General features: G+C 42.0%; 1 protein-coding gene and 1 long non-coding RNA gene across 5 annotated transcripts in view; one reads left to right on the top strand and one right to left on the bottom strand.

Annotated features, from left to right (window-relative positions):
* Nucleotides 1-18,707, top strand: part of LOC142827784 (uncharacterized) — a 30,721-nt gene extending 12,014 nt beyond the window's left edge. The window contains exons 2-3 of the long non-coding RNA XR_012902541.1: nucleotides 15,872-15,996; nucleotides 18,573-18,707. This is a non-coding gene — a long non-coding RNA (uncharacterized LOC142827784). The remainder of the gene's footprint in view (nucleotides 1-15,871; nucleotides 15,997-18,572) is intronic.
* EIPR1 (EARP complex and GARP complex interacting protein 1) overlaps nucleotides 1-24,504 on the bottom strand; it is a 198,054-nt gene that overhangs the window by 121,163 nt on the left and 52,387 nt on the right. The gene's annotated exons all lie outside the window — the stretch shown is intronic.

The following is a 24,504-nucleotide window of genomic DNA, read 5'->3' as shown; positions in this document are numbered from 1 at the left end:
TTTTACATAAGCTTCCTGCAGGCACTTCACACAGGCTGAATGTGGGTCACTCACTTGCACTGGTTTGCCGCAGGGGGAGCACGGCTTGAAACCTGCAGACAGGGACATACCCAATTCCTGGGACATCTATCTATAGTCTAACTCTTAAGTCACTACATATTTAGTCTGTGAAGATTAAACCAGTAGAGAAAGAAAATCTTGCAAAATCAGGAAGCCATTTCAGCAACCATTAGGGGGGGGGTCAGAAAGAACTGAGAGGGTGAGAGACTGTCAATGTCCTTGATATTGGTATATAGGTGCAGGGCTCAAGGGACACTAAAACCGGCCCCTACGGATACCACTAAGGAGGAAAAAAATCTCAGCAGACACCTAGTATGGAATCTACATGAGCAAGCACTTCATTGTTTGCATTCTGTGCATACACAAAAATATATTTGAAAATTGCTTTGGAGGCATTTCCATAATTCAGATATGGTAGACCCAAGGATGACTCAAGGGACTGGTAAAAGAATAGTTTTGGTTAAAAACTACCACGACAGGCGGCACTAATTAATACACTTTGTTTACAGTCCCAGAGAAGCCTGCACAAATGCAGAGACTCAGCAATTCTCTTAACTTTAAACAAGGTCCTTCCAAGTCAGAGCCCTGCGTGGGTACAAAATTGTTATCCACATCCACATCTACAAAAATGATCCATGGATAGCCCCACCTACAGATATGGACACTTGTGAATATAAAGCAGATATCCGCAAATTTGCAAGAATCTAGACACAAGATTTGGAATCGCATCAATATCCACAAAAATGAGCTGTGGATATCAGCAACCACAGATGTGGGTACCCACAGATACAAAGCGGATATCCATGGATTTGCAGGGCTCTACAGGTTAGGGTTGAAGCACACTGGAAAGTCTATGTAAAGAAAAAAGCACTGAATACAGAACAAAAATAAGAGATAAGCATTAAGACAAGTTGACTAAGCCAGGGGTTCTCAAACTTTGTGATACCATGACTCCCTCTAAGCTGCTCGCGACCCCACTCTAAATTGCTGCAATCCCCCTCTAAGTTACTCGTGACCCCCCCCAAGGGGTCAGGACCCACAGTTTGAGAAACGCGGGACTAAGCTGCTCCAACATTTTTTTTTAGAGGCAGATTCCAAACTTGGGTAAAATTCTAATGGCAATATTTATTAAAAAAAAAAACTCTTAAAAATCCTGTTTTCAAAAGTGAAAATGCTGACAAACCCTTGACCAAACTGATGTCAGTAGGTGCTGCCATAATATAAAGAGAAAACCTAAGACTAAATGAAACATACACACAAGAGAGTACTACAAAAAGAAAAAGATTTAAAAAAGACTCAACTGGATTTAGATCACAATTATGTAGGGACTTGTCAGCTAGCATTACAATTCACAGCTGTTCCAATCATCTACTTTTTATTCTTCTGGCGCCCCTTGCTGAACAAAATCCACATTGCCACGAGAAGTATGTGTTGACATATACATCAATTGCAATCTTGACTTCTGCCATGAACTTACAGCATTTATATGCAGACCAGTTATATCTGCTGAGACCTCCCTAATTGAACCATTTTATACAACTATAGATTAAAAACTATATCATTCTTGACAAAACACATACAATAAGATGTACATAATCCCTCCCCTTTTTCATGAGACTACTTTAAGTGAGCTATTTCTAGCCTTTTGTTGCAAGAAATTTAAAAAGGGAACATATATTTTTCTAGGTCTAGGTTAGCACACAAGATTTTTGTAACCCGTTTCTGTAATTAATAACTGTATGCAGTAGATATATGTAAGCGTTGCATTCTCCGTCTGATCTTTCCTGTCATTTCATTTCATTCCCCTGTGTTTAACCTTGAAACCCAATTGACAATACTTCCTCCATCACAGCCTGCAGATATTCACACTGGAGCTGAAGAAGCTGAAGTTTCACTGCCTGACAGGGTTTGCTCTTTGATCAGCTCAGGTGGTGCAGAGCCAGCTGGGCTGCAGTTATTCTGTTGCCCAGGGAACAACAACTGAAGTGTGTACTTCCTAAATCTGCACAGGAGGCACTTCTGCACCATTGCCACAGTGGCTCTTGCTGTGCAAAGCTGAAGTGGTGTAGCTGCTATAGCTAGAGCCCAGCTGGTGCCCATTAATGCTCTCGGTATGACAGGAACAAACAGCTAGTTTTCAGAAACCTCATTCTTTGCACTGACAAACAGATTTATGACTCTCCTTTATTAATGAATATAAACATCCTTTACCCCCTTGAATAAAATGGAGACATTCAAAAGAAATAATTATTCCAATTATGCTTTATTTTAAATAATACTTTGTAGTCTTTATAGTTTGGTCATAAAAAAATAAACCGCATTGCCTCTATAAAGTAATGTCTTCTTACAATTGCAAGGCATAAAATACTTCCTTATTCAGTCTTAATATTACATTAACAGTTTTAAAAAGGGGTTTTGCCTATTGAAAACTCAAGAATGCGTAGTGTGCCATTTCAGATTTTCATTCCTGTAAGTATAATTACTTCATGCATTTAAAAAAAAAAATCCAGAATCGGTTTAATGAAATGCAACCAGTGCAAATACTTCAGACGCTTACATCTTTTCAGATACTAATACACTTCCCCTCTACTCCTGTATTTATAGTACAATAGCTTATTGTAAATCCTGATGGAAGCGTGTATATAAAAGCACTTTTGACAGCAGACAGGGTTCAAAGATAAACACAGTTGCCAGATATAGTACTATCCAACCCAGACATGTCCATACACAGGTCATTCAACATGAAAAGCAGCTGGCTCATTGCTTCAGCATGTGGCAGGAACTATAGAAATTGCAGTGTTCTCTTTGTTTAATAGGCAGACTACAGGTAACCACTATTCACAATAAATTCACAATTATATCATACCAACACAGCAGCAGTTATGTTTTAGATTTCTGGACAATCACTTCCATATTTGTACATATGATAAATTAAAAATAAAAATAAAAACACATACTTTAGACAGTAAACCAGAGATCATGTTCAAAACCAAATGTGGCCAAAAGGACTTGGATTTAACCCAAGGGGAGAGACAGATGAAATAGTCACATTATACAGAATTGGATGACAGAACCAGCAAACAGCAGACAGCTGGCTGGTTGAATATCAGAGGGCAAACATTACATTTCCTACATATTGGTGAATTTTGCGCTCCAGAGCAACACTTTTTCCGTAACAAACCATGCGTACTGTCTGGTCTTATGCCCTGAACAGGCTCCTTTTCTTTGTGATGTTCCTTAATTTGCAAAGCTACAGGTACGTGTAGGGAGAACATTTTATGGTTAACATTTTTGGAACTCAGTATTACATTGGATTTACTTTCCTACTTTCAGAATCTTCATTTTAAAGTTGGATTGAAACTGGACAACAGATGCAAAGATGTTCATGGATGGAAAATAAATCAAATAAAAAAGTTTTGCTATTGGGGAATATGATGGCATTTGAAGGTAGCTGTCATACAGATATTTATTAGGAAAAGCAAACACCACCTTTCAGAAGAATAAGGCCAGATTATACCATGTAACTGTATTGAGCACACTACCATATACGGCAGAGACTAAGCTGATGGTGGCCAGCAAAAAAATAAGATCAGAAGCTTCCTATCACAGATGGCTGAGAAAGATACTATACATTTCATGGAAAGACAAAACACCACATGCAAAAGTAAGGGAACTGACAGAGCAGGACATGGGAGGAAATATCAAAGAAAAACAGCTCAGATGGCTGGGACATGTACACCATATGGAAAATCAGAACATGCTAATCAAGCATTGGATTGGATACCCAAGGGACAAAAGAGAAAGCAAGAAAGGCCAAGGATGAGCTGGCAGAAGATAGTGACAGAGGATACTGAATGCTCTCTAGCATCACCTGGGAAGGAGTTCCACAACTAGTGAGAAACTCATCAGTGGAGGTCCTGGACTGCCCAATGTGTCAGAAGCACAGGAGGAACCAAGGTCTCAGGTAAAGAAAATATACAAGTGGCCTTCCACTGTGTTTTTAAATCACTGTTCTGTAATGGCGATTTTAGGGCAGAATTTGGGTGTACCACAATAAAGGCTGGGCAGAAGCACATATAGAGAAACTTTCTTTCTGATTGCTAGGTCTATTGACTAAATCAAATGTTACTAGAATGCCCAGAATCCCTCTGGGTTGTTGCATAGAATTCTATAATTCTAAGACTGGAAGTAACCTCAAGAGATCATCTACTCCAAGAATATGTCAAGAATAAGTACTGTATTATTTAGACCAGTGGTCCCCAACCTTTAGAGCCTCCCGGGAGCCCAGGGGCGGGGCCACTCACACGCCGGGCGCCCAGGGGGCGGGGCTGCGCGTCCTGGGGCACGCCAGGGGCGGGGATGCCCTTGCACCCGGCGCCGGCATGTGCCCCAGGGCCAGGGCCGGGGCTGGGGCTGCCCGAGTGCCTTGTGCCGTGGGCCCGGCAGCGCCGCCGCCTGAGCTGCGTGCCTGGGGCTGGCATCAACGGCGCGCGCCTGCATGTCCTCCAGGGCTGGGGCCACCCGAGTGCTGCGCACCAGGCACCGGTGCGTGTCGCGTGCCTGGGGCCGGCGCCTCCAGTGCGCCACGCGCCGGGGGCGGGGCCGGCCCAGGTTGTCGGCCGACGCCCACAAATGCCCCGGCGGGTGCCATGGCACCCGCGGGCACCGCGGCACCCGCGGGCACCGCATTGGGGACCACTGATTTAGACTATCCCTGACAAGTGTTTGTCTAATCTTCTCTTCAAAATCTGTAATGATGGAGACTGGAGTAAATTGTCTAGGGAGGTTGTGCAGAATTTAACCACATTGATGGTTTGGAAGTTTTTCCAGATGTCCAACCTAAACTGCAATGAAAAGGTGGGCAACATCTCTAAGTATTTTAGCATAATGGGACAGAACAGAGACTGCCTCTGTCTAAATTGTTCTTTGAAATTTTTCCTAACATTGTTACACCAATGCAGCTCCAATAGTGGTTGGAGCAATGGAAGCCATACAATATGCTCCACTAATTGTCATATTTATTTAGAGTGAATAATTTGTGAGGCCAAACATTGCTGCACCTTAACTCAAAAGATGGGTACAACAATTTCACTTGTCTACAGAAATCTACCTCAAACAGACAAATCTTGTTATACTCCAATAAGAGCATTTTTTATGTGGATGTTGCAAAGGACCACCAAAATTATCATATAGATTATATATTTCCTAATATAAATTAGTTCAAATTCACATTTATAACTAATTACTTTTTAACTAACCAGACTTTTCCTAAGCCTGTTAACCCAGTATTAGAAAGTTTTGCAATCCTACTTTGTGCACCTACGCCTTTCTGCTGGCAGAAATTGTGTTATTACCTCTGTAAACATACTACACTTTCTTTCATCAGTGAGATGTGCTGTTGGCTTGGGACCTGAGATCCCAAAGCCATTAATTTGCTCAGTGCTCTGCTATTTGTTACTGCGACAAGAAATTATAAACAATTACTAAAAAACAATGGTTTTCAGTTGAGTCATATAAATGATGTGTCATAACATCAATAGTCAATGGTCAAAGAGCCAACACTTCCTGCTCCAGCAAAACTGACACAACAAGTAGCTATATCAGCAGCACCCAGAGGGGCCTGCAGGGATGTGCTGGCAAGGTACTGAGCCTTTCTGACAGCAGCCCAGAATTGTTCTCTCTGTTCTGGTGGAAGGTTCCCAATAAAGAAATTAAACTTGGAATAATTGATATAGTTATATTCACCATGAGGACTGCTAATCAGCAATTCTAAACTGTAGAGAAGCCAATAAATATGACTTATGACCCATTAAAGTAATTTTGGGTCTTTATCATATAGCATTCAATTAGTGTGGTGCTGACTTCCATGTTCGATAACAGCATCAACAACTAGGAAGTTGGGACAGAGATGAGAAAATAAACATTCTAAATCTTTAAAAAGGATATAATACTTTTTATCATCCCTTTTACAAATGGAAGGTATTGTAACTGGAATATGTCAAATTTATTTTGTGGTGCCTTGAAGAGACAATGTGGGCAGAAGACTATGTGTGCAAGATATCAAACAATATATGCTGTGACTTGCTAATCTCCTTAAGTGGTATCTGTACAGAGTCTGCTACCCTTTTAATGAGGTCCTAGAACTGCTTGAAGTGATCAACCAGGGATGGTAGAGGCAATCTAATAGCTTCATCTGGGGATGAGGAAGAGATGTTGGTTGCTGGGGTGACCTCCTTGTCCACCCTCACTTGCTACTCTTCAAAAGACTCTTCCTGTGGAATAGGCATTCTAGAGTGTGAAGATGGTGAGGGACTGCCCTTATTGTGTCAAGCAAAAATAGGTGCATTGGAGAACTGCTGTTGATAAGCTGCTCCGGGAACCTATTACGGTCAATATAGGGACCAAAATAGCCTGGGTGCAATCATCCAGGAGTGTCTCTCTTGGGAATATTCTGACTCTCTGGAAGTGTCTGGAGAAAGGGAAAAATCTGTATTGATATTTGAGAGACTGAAGTCCCCATCATCAATACTTGGAAGAGGCAAAGCACTCATAGAAAGAGGCAGTGCACCAGACAAACACCTGGAGACCAAAGACCTTGGTACCAAGAATGAATCAATGCCAAACAAAAGGGGATTTGTTTTTACCAAGTCCCAAGGGATTCTAAACACTTTTAATAGCAATACAGCCACCTGGTCGAAAGTAACTGTGGCAGAAGGAGCTGACAGTACTACCTGTCTTACATATTCTGAAGCTTGATAACTAGTCTCAGTCTGAATTTCTGTGGTACTGAAGTGCTAGATATCGAAGACCTGGCAGATTCTATCAGTACTGATTTAGAAAAAAATAGTCTTTTTCTCCTTCCCGCTCCAATCTCCTGACAGTACCAGATATCTTCCAGAGCCTGAACTCATAGAGTCTAAGTTTGCTAGTGCTCACAGTACCTGAGGAACCTGCAGCATGGTGCATATCGAGGCAGAAACTGGTGTGTGCCAAAGCAGTTGTCTCAACTGGGGACTAATTTCTTTAAGAGAGGTTCCCTATCAGAGGAGCTTGAAGACTGTTTTACAGAGTCCTTTTTAGAAAATCCTTATGTAGTCTACCTTAGTGCAGCACTTTCCAGCCTCCATGAGGTAGAGACAGTTGATTTCCTAGGGCACCGATGTATGAGGAGCATAGGGATGTGAGGAAGTGCTACAGCACTCACATATTTTTGTGGGTCCCAGATGCTCCTTACCACATCCATGTCCCTCTCTCCTAGAGACACAGACCTGCTCCCAGTCCCAGCTCAAGGAGGTGGACAAAGGAAATGGGGCTAGCTTTCAGCATCCCTACTATTAAAATGTTCGGAAGGGAAGACCTGGCAGGCTTACAAGCAGTTGGCATAAAAACTCTAAAATTAGACGTACTTTAATCTCCCAGTTCTTTCTGACTCTGAAAATTAGGGCCAGACAGAAATTATACTTTTGAGGAGCATGGGATTCCCTAAGGTAAAAGTCACATCATACGTGTCCAGTTCTCACTGGGATCACCTCCCAACATGAAAGGTAATATTTAAACTGGCAGATTGTGGCATGCCTATGCATATGCAGGATCTAAGTTAGACAGAGAGAGAGCAACAGCAATATAGGGGTTAGGAATTTTCAAACCACTAACACTAATTACTAGATGGGGCAAGAGTGTAGCTGAAGTGCAACATGGACACTGCTGAGGCAGACGAAAAGGAATCAAAAGCAGTTTGTCCACACAGCGCAATACAGCCTCAGAGCAGAGCACAACACTGGGTAAGGCACATACATGGGCTGAACAGTCACTGCTACCTAAGGGTATGTCTACACTACCACCCTAGTTCGAACCAGGGTGGTTAATGTAGTCATACGGAGTTGCAAATGAAGCCTGGGATTTGAATTTCCCGGGCTTCATTTGCATAAAGCCGGGCGCCGCCATTTTAAAATTTCCACTAGTGCGGACTCTGTGCCGCGCGGCTACAGCTGATCAGCTGTTTGTCGGCTCAGCACGACAGCCATGTAAATTTGAATGAAGTAGCGATTATTTAAATCGCCGCTTCATTTTACTATGTCTGGTAGCCTAATCTACATGCCTCTGGCGACAGAGGCATGTAGTCTAGACGTACCCAAACTGGCAACTGAAATGCAACATGGTTTTCAAAAAATCAGAAAGACATAGATGGGGCTACTATAAGGTGGGTGCGTAACTGGTTGGATAACCACTCTCAGAGAGTAGTTATCAAGGGTTCACAGTCATGCTGTAAGGAAATAACAAGTAGGGTTCTGCAGAAATCAGTTTCAGGACTGGTTCTGTTCAATATCTTCATCAACTATTTTGATAACGGCATAGAGAGTACACTGATGAAGTTTGCTGATGATACCAACATAAAAAGGGCCATACTGGGTCAGACTAAAGGTCCATTGAGCTCAGTATTCTGTCTTCCTGTCTTCCCCAAAGCTGCAACAACTTTCTACTTCTATTATCCTCTATTAGCTCAAGTGGCAGAGATCCGTACAATAGATCTAAAAGTTCTAGCCCTGGTGATGAATCTTGCGGCCGTCAACATAATTCCATATGATGGAATTTCTTTCAGTTTGCTTTTTTAAAAAGAACAAATTACACACACACAAATACCTAAGTGAAAGAAACACTGAAGTTGCAAAATCAGGTAATCAAAAATTAGGAAATGCTAGAACTTATGTTATCTGTGAAACCCTTCTGTTCTTTCAATATGATAGGTATAGAGTAGTACTACTGAAATACAAACTGTCATTTTCTAGTTTACCAAGATTCCTACCCAGCTTAACACATCTGAGACAATCAAAAACAATTAGTAAGTCGCACATATAAAATCACTAAATATGTACAAAGTGCAAGAATGCTTCTTACAGGATTGTGTGATTCAACTATGTTTTTACCCACTCACAGTACTTTGAAAGGAACTATTATGAACAAGCAGACTTACCTGGTGTTGCCTGGGTCCTTCAGGGCAGGGCCTTGGGTGTGTGTGTGGGGGTGGGGGAGAGGCGATATAAAGGGCTAGGAATGTGTTCTCTATTCCACCACTAGGCAACCCCCCTCAGGATGCCCAGAACCTGTTCTTCCCCCACCCCTAGGCTACCATCCCCAGTCTGCTGGGGACTTGTTCTTCCATCCCTCTCCCTCCCTGCCCCCGGGCCTGTTCTCTCCCCTCCAGGCAATGCCTCCAATCACCAGGAGTCTGTTCTCTCCCCCCACTCTGGTGCTGTGGCCAAGGGCTGCAGCGGGGGCAGGGTTTGAGGCAGGAGGGCTACTTACAGGAGTGCTGGCAAGCAAGATAGCAGTACCCAGCCCTTCTGGCCACTCCCTTGGTGGTACAGCTGCCCACAGTAGACACTCTGCAGAGCAGCTCTTCCTTGTGCTTGGTGCCCCCAGTGTCCACTCTCATACCGCATCCCCCTGAAAGCAGCACCTCCCTTTGCATGTTATGAAACACTGTTCTTTTCCTGGAGCTTCCAGTTCTCCTGATACAATCAAGCCCTGATTTGCTGGAGCAGCCCCCCGCCCCCATCCCCGTTTAACTGGTTAACTAACTAAATGGGATTTTACATCCATAGCGTGTACTTACTGAATTGAGTTATTTTGGAAAATTACTACTATGAAATTAACAAATATACATTGACTGTAAATAAGACATTTATGGTAGCTATTAGTTCTTTTGTGAATGCACAAAACAAGTTTTCGGCTTATTTAAATTTCTAACTCTAGCTTGGTCTGAATCTTTAAATACAGGAATTCTGGTTATACAACCAAAGATTGACATTGAAATCATACTATCTGCCTGTTATTGCTAAAACAAAATTAAATGAACTTGTATCTTAGCACAATTCATCATTTTCAGATTGAACCAGATCTCTACATAGTTTAAATCAATAGCTTCAACAACTGACAACATTTCATCTTGTCTTACTGAACTCGTATTTATCCAAATGAAAACTTACAGTTGCTGCCGTAATTTCTCTTAAATAGAAGCACTTGCACTGTATGTTAATGGTCCGCAAATAAAGCTAGTTTATACTTAAGGATTTTATTTTAGTCATTTAGCCACACTTTTCAGCCCTGGGCAGGATTTGTGGGATGATGTGCTCATTAAAACACACAGAGCTTAAACAAAATAGGCAAATTGCTGACCAGTGGCATAGGCTGAGACACCATCACAAAAGTGAATTTCCAAATCATACTCTGCTCACCAAGGATTTAGCTCAGGGAAGCTAAAGAGGGCATATCTCGGTAGTTGTTGGAAGGCCTCAGAGGCTGATGTGGAATACGTAAAAAAAGCAAAATCATTAGGTGGTTGCTTGAGAGAAAAGACTGTAGCTTCAGTTTCATTGGTATAAACTACGAAAAATCCCACTGAAGCCAGTGGAATTTATCATGCCAGTATGAAATCAGTAGAAGTGAGCACAGAATCAGACCTCTTCAACATCTTCAGTTTGTGTGGATAATGGGGTTTGAGAGTTCCCTGTGTCACCACACTTCACCAAATCTACCCAATGCCCAATATCAATTTAGCAAATAATGTGACAGCACAAAGCATTAAAGCGCACAGTAGAACAAAAGTTGGGAGGTTTCTTTAATCTTTTCTCTGGGGGGAGGGTGTGCAAATGCTTCTAAGAGCAACAACTTTGTAATGTATTGTATGGGAATTGTATATAACAAACAAAGATGAGTGGTGTGCAAGACTACCTAGGCTTTGATACCTGTAACTCAGCACAAACGTCAATTACACTGTTCAGTTCTAATGATCTACACTGCTTATCTGTAAAGAGTCAAAGCAATCTAACTTTCAAGAATGTGATTTATATAAATAATGCCAAAGAAAATCCACTGGCCCACCTAGCAAATTTATTGTGGCCTTTCCTACACAAATTTAAAATGAAATAAGAGAATTGGTATAATAGAGTTGAGTGATTCTTTCAGGTGAGAGTGGGGAGAGGGGAAAGGCTTCCAAAACACCAAGATGTGAACAGATTTTTAAACTGGAGACAAAGAATAACCTTTAATGCTTGATGAGTTCAGAATAGCTTCCCTTGTATAGTGCAACTATTGAAAATTGTAATGCTTCACTATACCTGACACTAAGGTAATTCATCAAAATCATTTTTTAAACTGAAAAGAAAAACACTTCTTTAATTCCATTGAAATCCTACATACTTAGTTCTGTGATCCACAGTAGCAATAGGAGAAGAAAAATGTTAATTTCCTTCTACCTGTGAATCCCTCCGGTATCTTGTTTAAATTTTTCTTAATATAGAGATTTCAGATGTTCTTGATTAGCAAAGTCCAAATTGTATTTCTTAGTTCTGCTGTGAATATTCCTGTGACATACAAGGGATGCAGCAGTGCTGTAATTAAGGGATATACTACTAGTCTGCAACAGATGCAGGCAGCTGCACGATCACCAAAATGGGTTCCACTGTGAGTGATGATAAAAAATTTTTATAAGGGCTCCCAAGTCGCAAGTGAGGATTTGATCCCAAGGATGAAAAAAGCACTCAGAAGTCTCACTAATGTAGACATTAATTGCTGTTCAATTTTTTATTAGGTTCAATGTAGTTCTGGAATGTCAGAACTTTTTGACTAACAGAAGAACCCAAACGTCTCTCAGTTCATCTGTCTGTCAACTATTTTTATAAATTTTTGAATGAAGATTTTTTTTTTCAAATCAACATTTAAGACATTTTGTTGAATCTAGCAGTAGGATAGAAAATCATGATCCCACAGAAAATTTGTGAAGTCAGGAAAAAGAAAGACACCCCAGGAAAGATAAGACAGGCAGATTCAGGATTTGATTTCATTTTTGGGTACGGAGAGAAGTAAAAAAGGAAGATTCATTCAATTTGTGTCTATTAACTATGACACCATTTGCCTAGGAAACTCCATCCCCCCATTCTGGCTGGAGATAATTTGGCCTCTCTTACACACCTATGTCGCCTCTTGTTTGGACTACAGCAATACAGTACATGTAGCCATGAAGCCCTCATGAAACTGTAACTTATACCGAATGCTTATTCAGCAACACAGGCTACTTTGAGCAGATCAGATTTGTCCCCCTCACTTTACAGTGGCTTCCACAGACTACCAAGTCAAGTTCAAGGTCTCAGTCCTTATCTTCAACACGCTCAATAGCGTGGATCCACTTTATCTAAAAGATAGTCTAAGGAACTAAGATTGTGGAAGACTATTTTGTTCCTTTTAGTAGCATAGAACTTTCTGCCATGATGGTAAGGCCCATGTATGCTTGACACAGAGTTTCTCAGTGGTCAGTTCAATATGGTGGCTCAAACTCCCACTGAAATTATGGACCCTCACAAACTTCACCATCTTGCACACTCAGTGAATGTCTTTGATTTTTGCCTCATTTAATACAAACAGAGCAGCATGTATATTAACAGAACAAAAACAGCACTGCAGATTCTCATCCTCTCCTCAGGCAGAGAATTGCAAGAGAGCAAGAGAGAGACACCAAACCACAGATAACAGATGTTAGTCCATGCTTTACTGCACTCTGGGAATGTGCTCGGATATTATAATGGTAGGAGTAGTACAAGAACCCATATACAACATAATCTAATAAAATAATGAATAGCTATAATTATCATAGCATAGGAAAGAACAGTAAAATAAAAAACAATCCCATCTTGGTCAGTCTAAACTGCTCTTCTTGAGCCATGGGAGTCTTCTTGCAGCTACCTTTCAGTGATGCTGAGAAAGGGATCAGGAGAAGAGAGAGAAAGAGAAATACTATCCCTTTTTCCCTTCTTTCCCTGACTGGCCCTACCACTAGTATGACTGCACCTGTGATTCTGCAGCATGGAATTTTTTTTACTGTGGTAAAGGACAGCAAAAATTATTAGATCAATTTTCACCCTGTTGTCTGCATCACCTTGGAAATACTGGATGTGTATTAACAGCAGCATTATTTCAATCTTTCCTGCATGCAGGAGTCACACTGTAAGAGATGTTTAAAATGCAAACATGTTAGTGGAGGGAAAGGATGGAACACACCAGACACCCATGATCTCACATCAAATTCAAACCCTTGAAATGGAGGGATGGGTTTTCTAAAATAAAGAGACTGCTAATTAATTTTGATTGAAGTGTGACATGTTGTGGACTTTAAAACAAGCGATTAATCATATAAATACCTGCACAGTGGCAAATATCTAGTTAGCTGAAGCAAACAAACAAAAAACCCAGAAGATTGAGATCAGCCTTTTTAAACAAATATGTTTTTGCCCTCTTGTGGCTTCAGATGTGGATTACATTATCATAATACTGTAATTTTTCAAGGTTTAAAAGTCACACATATGTAGAATAGGGCTGTCAATTGCAGTTAACTGAAATCAAATTAAACTGATAAAAATCACAATTAATCACAGTTTTAATTGCACTGTTAAACAGTAATAGAATACCAATTTAAATTATAAATATGTTGGATATTTTTTCTACAGTCTCAAATATATTGATTTCAATTACAGCACAGATTACAAAGTGTATTATTATTAAAATATTTGCATTGTGAAAAAAACAAATAGTATTTTTCAATTTACCTCATACAAGTACGGTAGCATAATTTTTTTTACTGTGAAAGGGCAACTTACAAATATATATATATATATATATATATATAAACCACTCTCAAAAACAAAACAGTGTAAAACTTTGGAGCCTACCAATCCAATCAGTCCTGTTTCTTGTTGAGCCAATCACAAAGACAAACAAGTTTGTTGACATTTATGGGAGATAATGTGGCTATCTTCTTATTTACAATGTCACCAGATAAGCTTAACATTTGTATGCTTCTTCATGCTCAATCCACCATTACAGAGGCCATGTTTCCATGATCATAGAATCATAGAATAATAGGACTGGAAGGGACCTCGAGAGGTTATCGAGTCCAGCCCCCCGCCCTCAAGGCAGGACCAAGCTCTGTCTACACCATCCCTGACAGATGTCTATCTAACCTGTTCTTAAATATCTCCAGAGAGGGAGATTCCACCACCTCCCTTGGCAATGTATTCCAATATTTGACCACCCTGACATTTAGGAATTTTTTCCTAATGTCCAATCTAAACCTCCCCTGCTGCACTTTAAGCCCATTACTCCTTGTCCTGTCCTCAGTAACCAAGAGGAACAAATTTTCTCCTTCCTCTTTGTGACACCCTTTTAGATATTTGAAAACCGCTATCATGTCCCCCCTTAATCTTCTTTTTTCCAAACTAAACAAGCCCAGTTCATGAAGCCTGGCTTCATAGGTCATGTTCTCTAAACCTTTAATCATTCTTGTCGCTCTTCTCTGTACCCTTTCCAATTTCTCCACATCTTTCTTGAAATGTGGCGCCCAGAACTGGACACAGTACTCCAGCTGAGGCCTAACTAGTGCAGAGTAGAGCGGCAGAATGACTTCACGAGTTTTGCTTACAACACACCTGTTGATACAACCTAGAATCATATTTGCTTTTTTTGCAACAGCATCACACTGTTGACTCATATTCAACTTGTGGTCCACTATGACCCCTAGATCCCTTTCCGCCATGCTCCTTCCTAGACAGTTGCTTCCCATCTTGTATGTATGGAACTGATTGTTCCTTCCTAAGTGAAGCACTTTGCATTTCTCTTTATTAAACCTCATCCTGTTTACCTCTGACCAATTCTCTAACTTGCTAAGGTCATTTTGAATTATGTCCCTATCCTCCAAAGAAGTTGCAACCCCACCCAGTTTGGTATCATCTGCAAACTTAATAAGCATACTCTCTATCCCAATATCTACATCATTGATGAAGATATTTAACAGTACGGGTCCCAAAACAGACCCTTGAGGAACTCCACTTGTTATCCCTTTCCAGCAAGATTTAGAACCGTTAACAACAACTCTCTGACTACGGTTATCCAGCCAATTATGCACCCACCTTATCATGGCCCTATGTAAATTATATTTGCCTAGTTTATCAATAAGAATATCATGCGAGACCGTATCAAATGCCTTACTAAAGTCTAGGTATATAACATCCACCGCTTCTCCCTTATCCACAAGGCTCGTTATCCTAACAAAGAAAGCTATCAGATTAGTTTGGCATGACTTGTTCTTCACAAACCCATGCTGGCTATTCCCTATCACTTTATTACCTTCCAAGTGTTTGCATATGATTTCCTTAATTACCTGCTCCATTATCTTCCCTGGGACAGACGTTAAACTGACCGGTCTGTAGTTTCCTGGGTTGTTCTTATTCCCCTTTTTATAGATGGGCACAATATTTGCCCCTTTCCAGTCTTCTGGAATCTCTCGTCTGCCATGATTTTTCAAAAATCATAGCTAAAGGCTCAGATACCTCCTCTATCAGCTCCTTGAGTATCCTGGGATGCATTTCATCAGGACCTGGTGACTTGCTGACATCTAACTTTCCTAAGTAATTTTTAACTTGTTCTTTGTGTATCCTATCTTCTAAACTTACCCTCTCTCTGCTTGTATTCACTACATTAGGCACACCTCCAGACTTCTCGGTGAAGACCGAAACAAAGAAGTCATTGAGCATCTCTGCCATTTCCAAGTTTCCTGTTACTGCTTCTCCCTCCTCACTAAGCTGTTGATGCTTGATGCTCATTTTAAAAAAACGTATTAAATTTGTGATTAAACTCATTGGGGAAGAATTTTATGTCTCCTGCTCCATGGTTTTACCAACGTACTGCCATGTATGTTTTGTTGTAGAAATCTGAGATGATGACCCAATATATGTTATTCAATTTAATAATACTTTCATTTCAGATTTGACAAAACACAAATAAGGTACCAATATGAGATTTCTAAAGATAGCTACAGCACTGGACCGAAGGCTGAACAATATGAAGTTTACTACCATTTCCCCACCCTTTTTTATGAAGCCACACTCTGTAAGTAACAAGCATTAGTTTACTACCAAGCCTACAGCTTTCCTTACCCTAACAAACACTGTTCTAATCCATATTTTGGTTCACTACAACACTCTTCTGCTCCCTCTGTGTTATATTTGCACACAGCAAAGAAGGAGATAGACACAAGGGGAGCGGATTTAAACCGAAACCTCTGCTGTGACATCTCCATTAGTTTTTGTTTTGCCAGAATAGTCACTCACTGAGAAGAGAGAGTACAAAGTGATCAAACATTTAAAGGGATAAGACATCACACAAATGGCCTCTCTGCCTTGTCCCAAATACAGGTCACTCCTGCTTCCATGACAAATTTATATGAAAAAGTATATTACAGAATTAGAACTTGCTTGTGCTAACTCAAATTAACTATGCTTTCAAGACTCCTTGGCCCTACACCAGAATATTTCTTTACTGATCCACACACAAAGCACCTACTTACAGGCCCCAAACATTTTGGAATGGAGTCATAAAGCTTCCACCCTCTGTGTAAGCCACAAGGATGAAAGGTAACTTTTCTGGAAGGAACATATGAATAAAAGGGCAAGCAAGTATTTATACACTCTTTTCTATTTAAAATATAATCCAATGCCATATCCGAAGAGTATAATATATTGTGGGCTATCATATAAGTCATATATGTTCAAGCCTAAAGCTTGAACTTTGGGGTGTAAAGGGAATTAGAATTTTGTTACACGAATCACTGGTAAATTTCATGATCCAATTGCTTACTACAGCCCATTTTGATGGGCAACTTGATTAAAGATTAACCTGCCAAAAAGCCAAACAGAAAATAAAATATATTTAGACCATGTCACTCTGCCCACTGAGTAAATGTGTTCATAGCAACCATGAAGTTCAATTAATTAAAAAAAGAGGGACTGGACATAAAATGTTTTAATTTTATGAAGGATTCATGAGGGAATTTTAATGAGTCAATCCGTGGATATAAACCTTTTATCCCCCAGCATAGACACCAAAAGTCAGATGTACTCTATATTCTCTCCATTGTACCTGTTTCTTAGGAAAATTCTCTTAAGTAGCTTCTGCCATGCCTACTACCATTTTTAAAACTCCTATTTTATTAAAAGCTCATTTGAACCTACAGTATTTAACTTGAGGGCACTAGACCAATTGAACCTGTAAGTGGCAAATCACTGGAGAATTTTAATTTCAGCTGAGGCCTGGCTCTACACTACAAACTTGGGCTGACATAAGTCACCTTCCACCAACCCATTTGTGCAAGTCTCTATACTCAGCACACCACTAAGGAAACATAGTAAACCCATCTCCGTGAGCAACGATGAGCCACTGAGATTGATGCAGTGCAAGAGCAGATAACTGCTTGCCTCATGTTGACCCTAGTCGTCCTCCAGCTGCTGTCTCATAATTCCCTATTTCTTGCAAAAGTGACTGTTCTGGCAGCAGTTCTGAATTGCACTGTCTCAGGGTCACAGAGATGAACATGAAGAAGGAAAATGAAACTTGCCTAAGTGTGTGCATGCATTTTCACTTACAAAGTCTTCACTTTGGTGGGTCGATAGAGACACTCTCCTGTTGACTTTCCTGTCATCACTTCTTCACCTGATGGAGTACCAGAATGGACCCAAGAGTGATTAACTCAAACTGACCCCCACTGCATTGATCGCTGCCCTGTAGATCCAGCGGGTAGTGAAAACAAGCCTCTCTGTCCATAAAATACACTGACATAAGCACAGGTGTGGACAGTGCCATATCGGTGGGAGCGCTTCTCCTGCATACATAGCTATTGCCGCTTAAAGTTCTTTCCCATCAGCACAGAGTGTCTTCACCAGACATGCTGCTGCAGCACAGCTAGTATAGTACTGTGTGTGTAGACATGCCCATAAATACGGACTTTTCATTGTTTCACTCATATAAGAAGTAGAGGTACAACAGAGGTAGATTTGGAATCTAATGGGATTAGGAAGGGGGAGCAGTCTATTAATGTGCACAGGGATGTCTCTTACATCCTCCAAAGTGACCTCAATGAAACTTTCATGGAGATACTTTGCAGTCCTCTTCCTGAAGGTGTGTAGGGATGCCAGCTTTATTTCTTCCTCCACTTTCCCATGCCACTCTGCCATGAGTTCAGCTGGCAGCATTACAGTAAACAGATTAGTGGCATATGGACCTAGGCTGTTCTGAGATGTCAGTAGCAGCTGTGCTCTCTGAGCCTATATTACCTTTAGGATTTAAATATCAACTAAAATCAACACCACTTGTAGAAAATAATGCCAATATTCACTATGCTCTGTGCTCATAACCAGGGAATAGAGACCAAAATGTTATCGTTTCATATAACCAAAAATCTTTAATACACCCCTCTCCTTTCCCTCTCATCCTTGGAAGGTCATACACAACATGGTGAGGGCTCGAGATGGGTGCTGTGCAGAAACACTCCAATGCTGAAATGTCAATACATGTCTTCCTAGAAGATCATATGGAAATAAGAGTCATAAAACTTACCTTTCCCTTCCTATTGTGATTGTAAATCCAGTAATACTTTTCCTCATTTTTATAAGAAGCTATTGTTGTTGCAGCCTTAATGGAAGATGGGAGCCCTCTCTGCACCTGTGGAACAGCTGATCTTGGTCATAAAAAGGAGAGGACTAGGGAGCACAAGATCCTCCAAGTCAGTTCTTCAACTAGACCACCATCAAAGGGCCTACATCAAGAGGGCAAACATGGCAGGTGGAGCATGGAGAAGGAACAAGTAGACACTAAAAAGTCCAGTAATCCCAGAAGGAGAAAGAGGGTGATGAATTGGGACATCATAAGACTTCTCAGGCAGGAAACCGAAATTCTATAGACTCTGGTTGATCTACAGGTCTGAAAATCCCAGACTCTCCAACCTTTGCATTCTCCACGCTCCCAACATATTACACAGCATCACCAGCTGTATCTTTACACTTAGCTCCTCCTTGCTAAGGAAGGAAAACCACAGCTTCACATATACCAATTGTGGTTCTCACTGGTGAGTGTATGTGTAGCCACAAGACTACACTGTTTTCTGCTTTGATAATTTAAAATTCTATTCTGAATTTATGTTGAGTCTGTATTTCTTTGACTGTTTTCTGCACATTCCATACATTCGTGCCTTGTTTTTACCATTCAATACATTTCTATTATTTGCAAACAAAATGTTCTTTATAAATTACAACACAGATTGCAGAATGCATGACGATACTTGAGCATCCAGTAAGTGTAACTGTATCGCACCAGAGCGGTCAGAGGTAAAACGCATTCAGAGTTTGATAAGCAAGCACCTAATAATTAAAAGCTGCAATAAAACCCACAGTTGTAGTTACAAGCAATACACAATTCCTAACCGCTCCCATAGCTTCAGGCCCAAAGAACAGTATGGCACTAAACATTAATGTTTCTGACTCTTTAGGTGCACATTCAAACCTCCCTCACATGCATAGTTCCATGCTGAGTTCTTGGAATCACCCAACATCTGGGTGGTCAAACTCAGCAGCTAGTTGTTCCATCTCCAGCCTGGCTTTTCCATCTTTGCTTCACAGATATTGCACAGGACACGAACAAAAGGCACTTACTTTTCCTCATTCAGGTCCAACCCAGTGAGTAAATACAGGTTGAAATTCCCTGAAAGGTATTCCCTGACAGGTCCCAAACCAGGGAATTTGCCAGACCACAGGAGACCAATGCGCCAGAGGCTCCACTTTTCCTCCTGATTGCCCCGCTGCCGCCAGGGGCTCTGCTCTCCCCACAGCGGACAGAGGGCTCTGCTTCCCAACGCCCACAGCTCTCCAAGCTACTCACAGGCAGGGAGGGGGGCTCTGCTTTTCCTCCCACAGTTTCACTTTTCTGCTGGGCGGGGGGGCGGAGGGCAGGGCATGTTGCCGCCCAGAAGCTGGAGCTCTCCCCAGCAGCTCTGCTGCTGCCTGGGGGAGCCCTGCTACAGCCTGGGCTTCCATGCTCTGCCCAGCTGCTCTGATGGCTACCAACCTACTCCCAGTGACCAGAGGCACCACACTGTGCCTGGCACCTCTGCTGCCGCCTGGGGCTTTGTTTTCTCAACCCCCTAGTCTGATGGTGGCCCCAGCCACCATCTTATCCCTGATAATGCCATAGCAAAGGTGTTGCCAGACTAGGGAACTCTGGATTATGGAGTGTCAACCTGTACTGCTGGCATCCGTTCACTGTACCAAAAGCAACTGTCATTCTGCACCTGCTGAGCCAGTAGCTGAGTTTTTTCTTGGTGCTATTGAGTTGGAGAGGGAACCTTCATGAGGTGTTAAGATGGCTTAATGAGCAAGGGGTAGGCCAGAATCTCTATTGGCATTTCAAAATTACTAATGGCAATCTGTTAGTTGGGAAAGAATGTACCTCTCTGAAACTTTCTGAACAAACCTGTGATCTTAAAAATGTGAGCATCATGCACCCACTCTGACCAACACCCACTGATAAAAGTGCAGTATCCTTGATGATCCCCCAACACTTGCCTAAGCAAAGCAAGTTAACCATTTCTGTTGCTCTGTGGCAAGATGGGCCTAATCCAAACAAAGATGTGCGTGCCATCCAATACCACACGACAGTTCAGGAACCCTACTGCTGCAAATCCATCTTCTGTTTCCTACACACTGCTAAGAGTCACAGCCTTGCACAGCAGAAGATTATTAATGGTACTACACACTTTCATGACAATGGCCCCCACCGCAGATTTTAACACTGACCAGTAGCAACCCAGAACTTCAGGCTTCGAGAATGAAATTGCCACTTGCTTCTTAATGGCCAGTGCAGCTCTGATTCTGATGTCTCTGGAGGGTTGGAGCAAGCTCAGCACGCAGATACAGGAATGTGGCTTTTCATATTTGAAAGTTCTGCAGCCACTACTCATCATGCCAAACCTGCATTATGATGTTATCGCACCATCAGTGCACTTTACTCAGGGTCAAAAGCAATGCTCCACCTTAACTGCTCTCTGACCACCAACAACCTTGAATTATTTTTTGCCATGTCCCTTAGCAAACTGTCCTTGAAGAACTCATCATATTCTCAGTTATTGCAGCACTTCCTGTGCATCTGCAAATACTGGAGGATGGTGCATCCTGTATTTGCAATGTTCATGAGAACATAGCAAGTGCCCAGTTTCTGTTGGAGATGGCAGACACCAAAAAACACTGCATAGATTTGTGGGATTTTTTTAAAAGGCACAAAAATATGGAATATGGCATTATGGGATGGAGAAAGTTTCATGCTGAAAACTTGACCCCAGACTCTAGGTGAGACACTTCTATCCCAAAACACAATGCAAAAGGTTCCCAAAAGGCATTACACAAATTGGTGGCACATGGCAGACTAGGATACATGCCTGCCATGCATTGCACTTTGCACCAACATAACCAGTCCCGGAAAGTAAAGACAGCGACAACACAAGCAGCCAAATATGCATATGCACATTAGTGATATACATTCTTTGATGGCCGTACACCAAGGTAATTTGCATGAACTAAAAATTGCAGTATTGACGTGGCCTTACAGACTGACACATGGAATACATTTGGCCCATGATGTAAAACTACAGAAAATATTGAGCCCAGATCCTCTACAATTAAGTATGGTTTATCTCTTTTGTATGTATGTATCAAAACATTAATCATCATGCTTTTTCTTAGCTCTACATGTTACCTTTCATCCACTTAGGAAAAAATATCTTGAGCATTTATTTCAGAATCTGCCTTGCTTGCTGGTTCTCATTTTTACACCAGATTCGTCCACTTCTGGAACTGAAGTCTCTGTTAGGTAATTTCTGCTAAATAAACAAACTTTTCACCTCTGAAGAGTTTCTCATACATCTATCTGAAAGCATTTAAAGATACATATAGGCCAAGTCATTTATCGAAAGCATCAGAGAGTCAGTGGCAGAAATGGAAATATTTTTTGACTCTGATTCTGTATCCATAAGACTTAGCTAATCTAAGTGAGTTAACCTATGAACTCTAAAGGCATATAACTATTCACTCCTTTACGTTCCTTCTGCCACTATAGTTCATAGCTCAGCTCAGACTGGCTATGTAGTGATGCTTACTCTGTAATCAGCAACCCAGCCTTGCCGGAGCAGCCCACAGTGTGATGGGCCCAGTTGGGCTGGAACAGCCCCACCACCTGCATCGCACCATGGGCAGGGGGCTGCTCTGCCCTGTGCAGACCTGCCACATCATGCCGCTGGCAAGGAACTAACTGCTCCATCCCACCAAAGACTGCCGCTTGTGACATAAGCGGGGGCTGCTCTACAGTTGACCACTCAAGCACACCATTTAACCACTTAACTTCAGTTTACATCCCTAAATGGCAGCTCATCTGCTCTCTCCCCACAGCATGAATTCGTTTTTCCTAAAATTAGTGCCTGTTTTTTGCACATAACCCATTTTTAACCCATTTTTCTCCTTTGTACTCTCACAAACATACCACTTACTAAATTTATAGATCATCACTCTGTACGGTGCAATATGTAAAACTGGGAACCGGCTAATGGGAGCTGTCTGGGCTATGCTTGCAGCACTGGCAGTGCACGGATTGCCCCTCCCCCCACAGGAAACACACTTGGCCCCCCACAGCCAGTCGCTTTGAGTGACGTGCTGCACAGCAACAGGGAGCTTGCCTGAGGGTCTCACTGGACTGCTGACCAAGAGATACCAAAAGTAAGGGCCTTCCAGCTAGAGCATGCATCTGGCACCCCACCTCCAGCATACCCTACCAGCCCTCTCCTCCCCTTCTGCACCCAAACACACTCTCAAATCCTGCACCTCAATACCTAGGTCATAACCCAAACCCCTGCATCTCCTCCTGCACCCTGCCCCAAGTCACTTCACCCTCACAGACCATGCACTCCCTCCTACATCCTTCCTCTTGGCCCAAATCCTCTCCTGTACCCACACCCCCTCCCAGATCCTGCACCTGCTCCTGCACAACAATCCCCTGCACTAGGTCACAACCCCTTCCTTCACCCAAACCCCACACCCCCTACCCCCAAGTTTCCTTCTGCACCCAACCTCCATCTCAGACCCCACACCTCCTCCATTAATATCATGAAAAGTGTGGCCCTTGACTACTTACCAAATTCCTGGAGTGGTCCCCATCAAAAACTATTGCCCACCCCTGGCTCAAATCTGAAACTTTTGTTTCCCTTCCAATACTTCTTGTTATTATCTGTAAGACTGTAGTGCCTAGAAAAAGGAGATTACTCACTTTGGCTGTAACTGATGTTCTTCGAGATGAGCATCCCAGAGGGTATGTCTAGACTACATCGTTTTTTCAAAAAAACTGGCCTTTAAAAAAAAAAAAAAAACCTGCACCTGCATCCACACTACAACTACATTCTTTCAAAATTAAATCAAAAGAACGCATGGGGGGTTTCGACATTGGTAAACCTCAAATTATGAGGAAGAAAGCCTTTTTCCAAAGAGCTCTTTTTTTTTTAAAGGCATGTCTGGATGCAGAACAGGGACATTTTTTGAAAGAAGAGACAGTCGAAAAAAGCACAGGTGCCCTGGTGGCCATTCCATGAACAGCAATTAGGGCTTTGTTTCGAGAGAGCGTCCATGCAGTCTGGAGTCCATAGGCCCTGGGTTGTGAGGTCTCTCATGTGAGCTGCCCAGCTGCTGAAAGAGGCATCCGTGGTGATGACCACTTCGGGCTTTGGAGTTTGAAAGGGAATGCCCCTGCATAAATGTCTATGAGCAGGTTTTGTCCACCACAGTAGTGATCTTTTTACTATGTCGGGGACTAACAGTGTTTTGGTCATTGACTGTAGGTTGGGCTTGTAGGCAGATCTGAGCCATTCCTGACTACACCTCATGAATAGATGGGCATTGGAGACCACAGGGTTACAAGACGCCACGTGACCCGAGAGCTGTAGACAATCGTGGGCTGTGACACATAGCATTACACAGAGCAAATGAGCTAACTGGCTGATCCTGAGGAATCTATCGGGAGATAGGGAGGTGATGGCTGAGGTGGAGTCAAGGTGGGCCCCGATGAACTGTATGGACTGAGTGGGCGTAAGGACTAATTTGCTCTCATTATCAAAAGTCCTAGTGATTGGAAGCTCTATTGTACTAGATGGGTACAGCAGTAAGAATCGTTCCAGGTTCTAGCCCTGATGAGGCAATATGGGTAAATGTCGAGATATGTGATGCCACGTTTCCTGAGGTGGGCTGTGGAGAAAACCCTTGGCACCGTGGAAAGTCCGAAGGGTAGGACTGTATGTTGGTAAGGCTGCAAACCTAGGGTAAAACAAAGAAAATATCTATGAGCAGGTCGTATGAACACATTGAAGTATGCATCTTGTAGATCGAGACAAAAACTAGTCACTGAGCTCCAGAGTGACTGAATAATGGTGGATAGTGGATAATGGTGGATAGTCTAAACATTTTGAACTTTTACCTCTTGAAAAATTTGTTCAGGGCCCTCAAATCAAAAATTAGGCACGAGCGGCCCATTTTCTTC

This window comes from Pelodiscus sinensis, chromosome 3 (genome assembly GCF_049634645.1).
Source record: "Pelodiscus sinensis isolate JC-2024 chromosome 3, ASM4963464v1, whole genome shotgun sequence".
Lineage (NCBI taxonomy): Eukaryota > Metazoa > Chordata > Testudines > Trionychidae > Pelodiscus > Pelodiscus sinensis.
The sequence above is the reverse complement of the archived record's forward strand: the minus strand, read 5'-3'. Positions and strand labels throughout refer to the sequence as shown.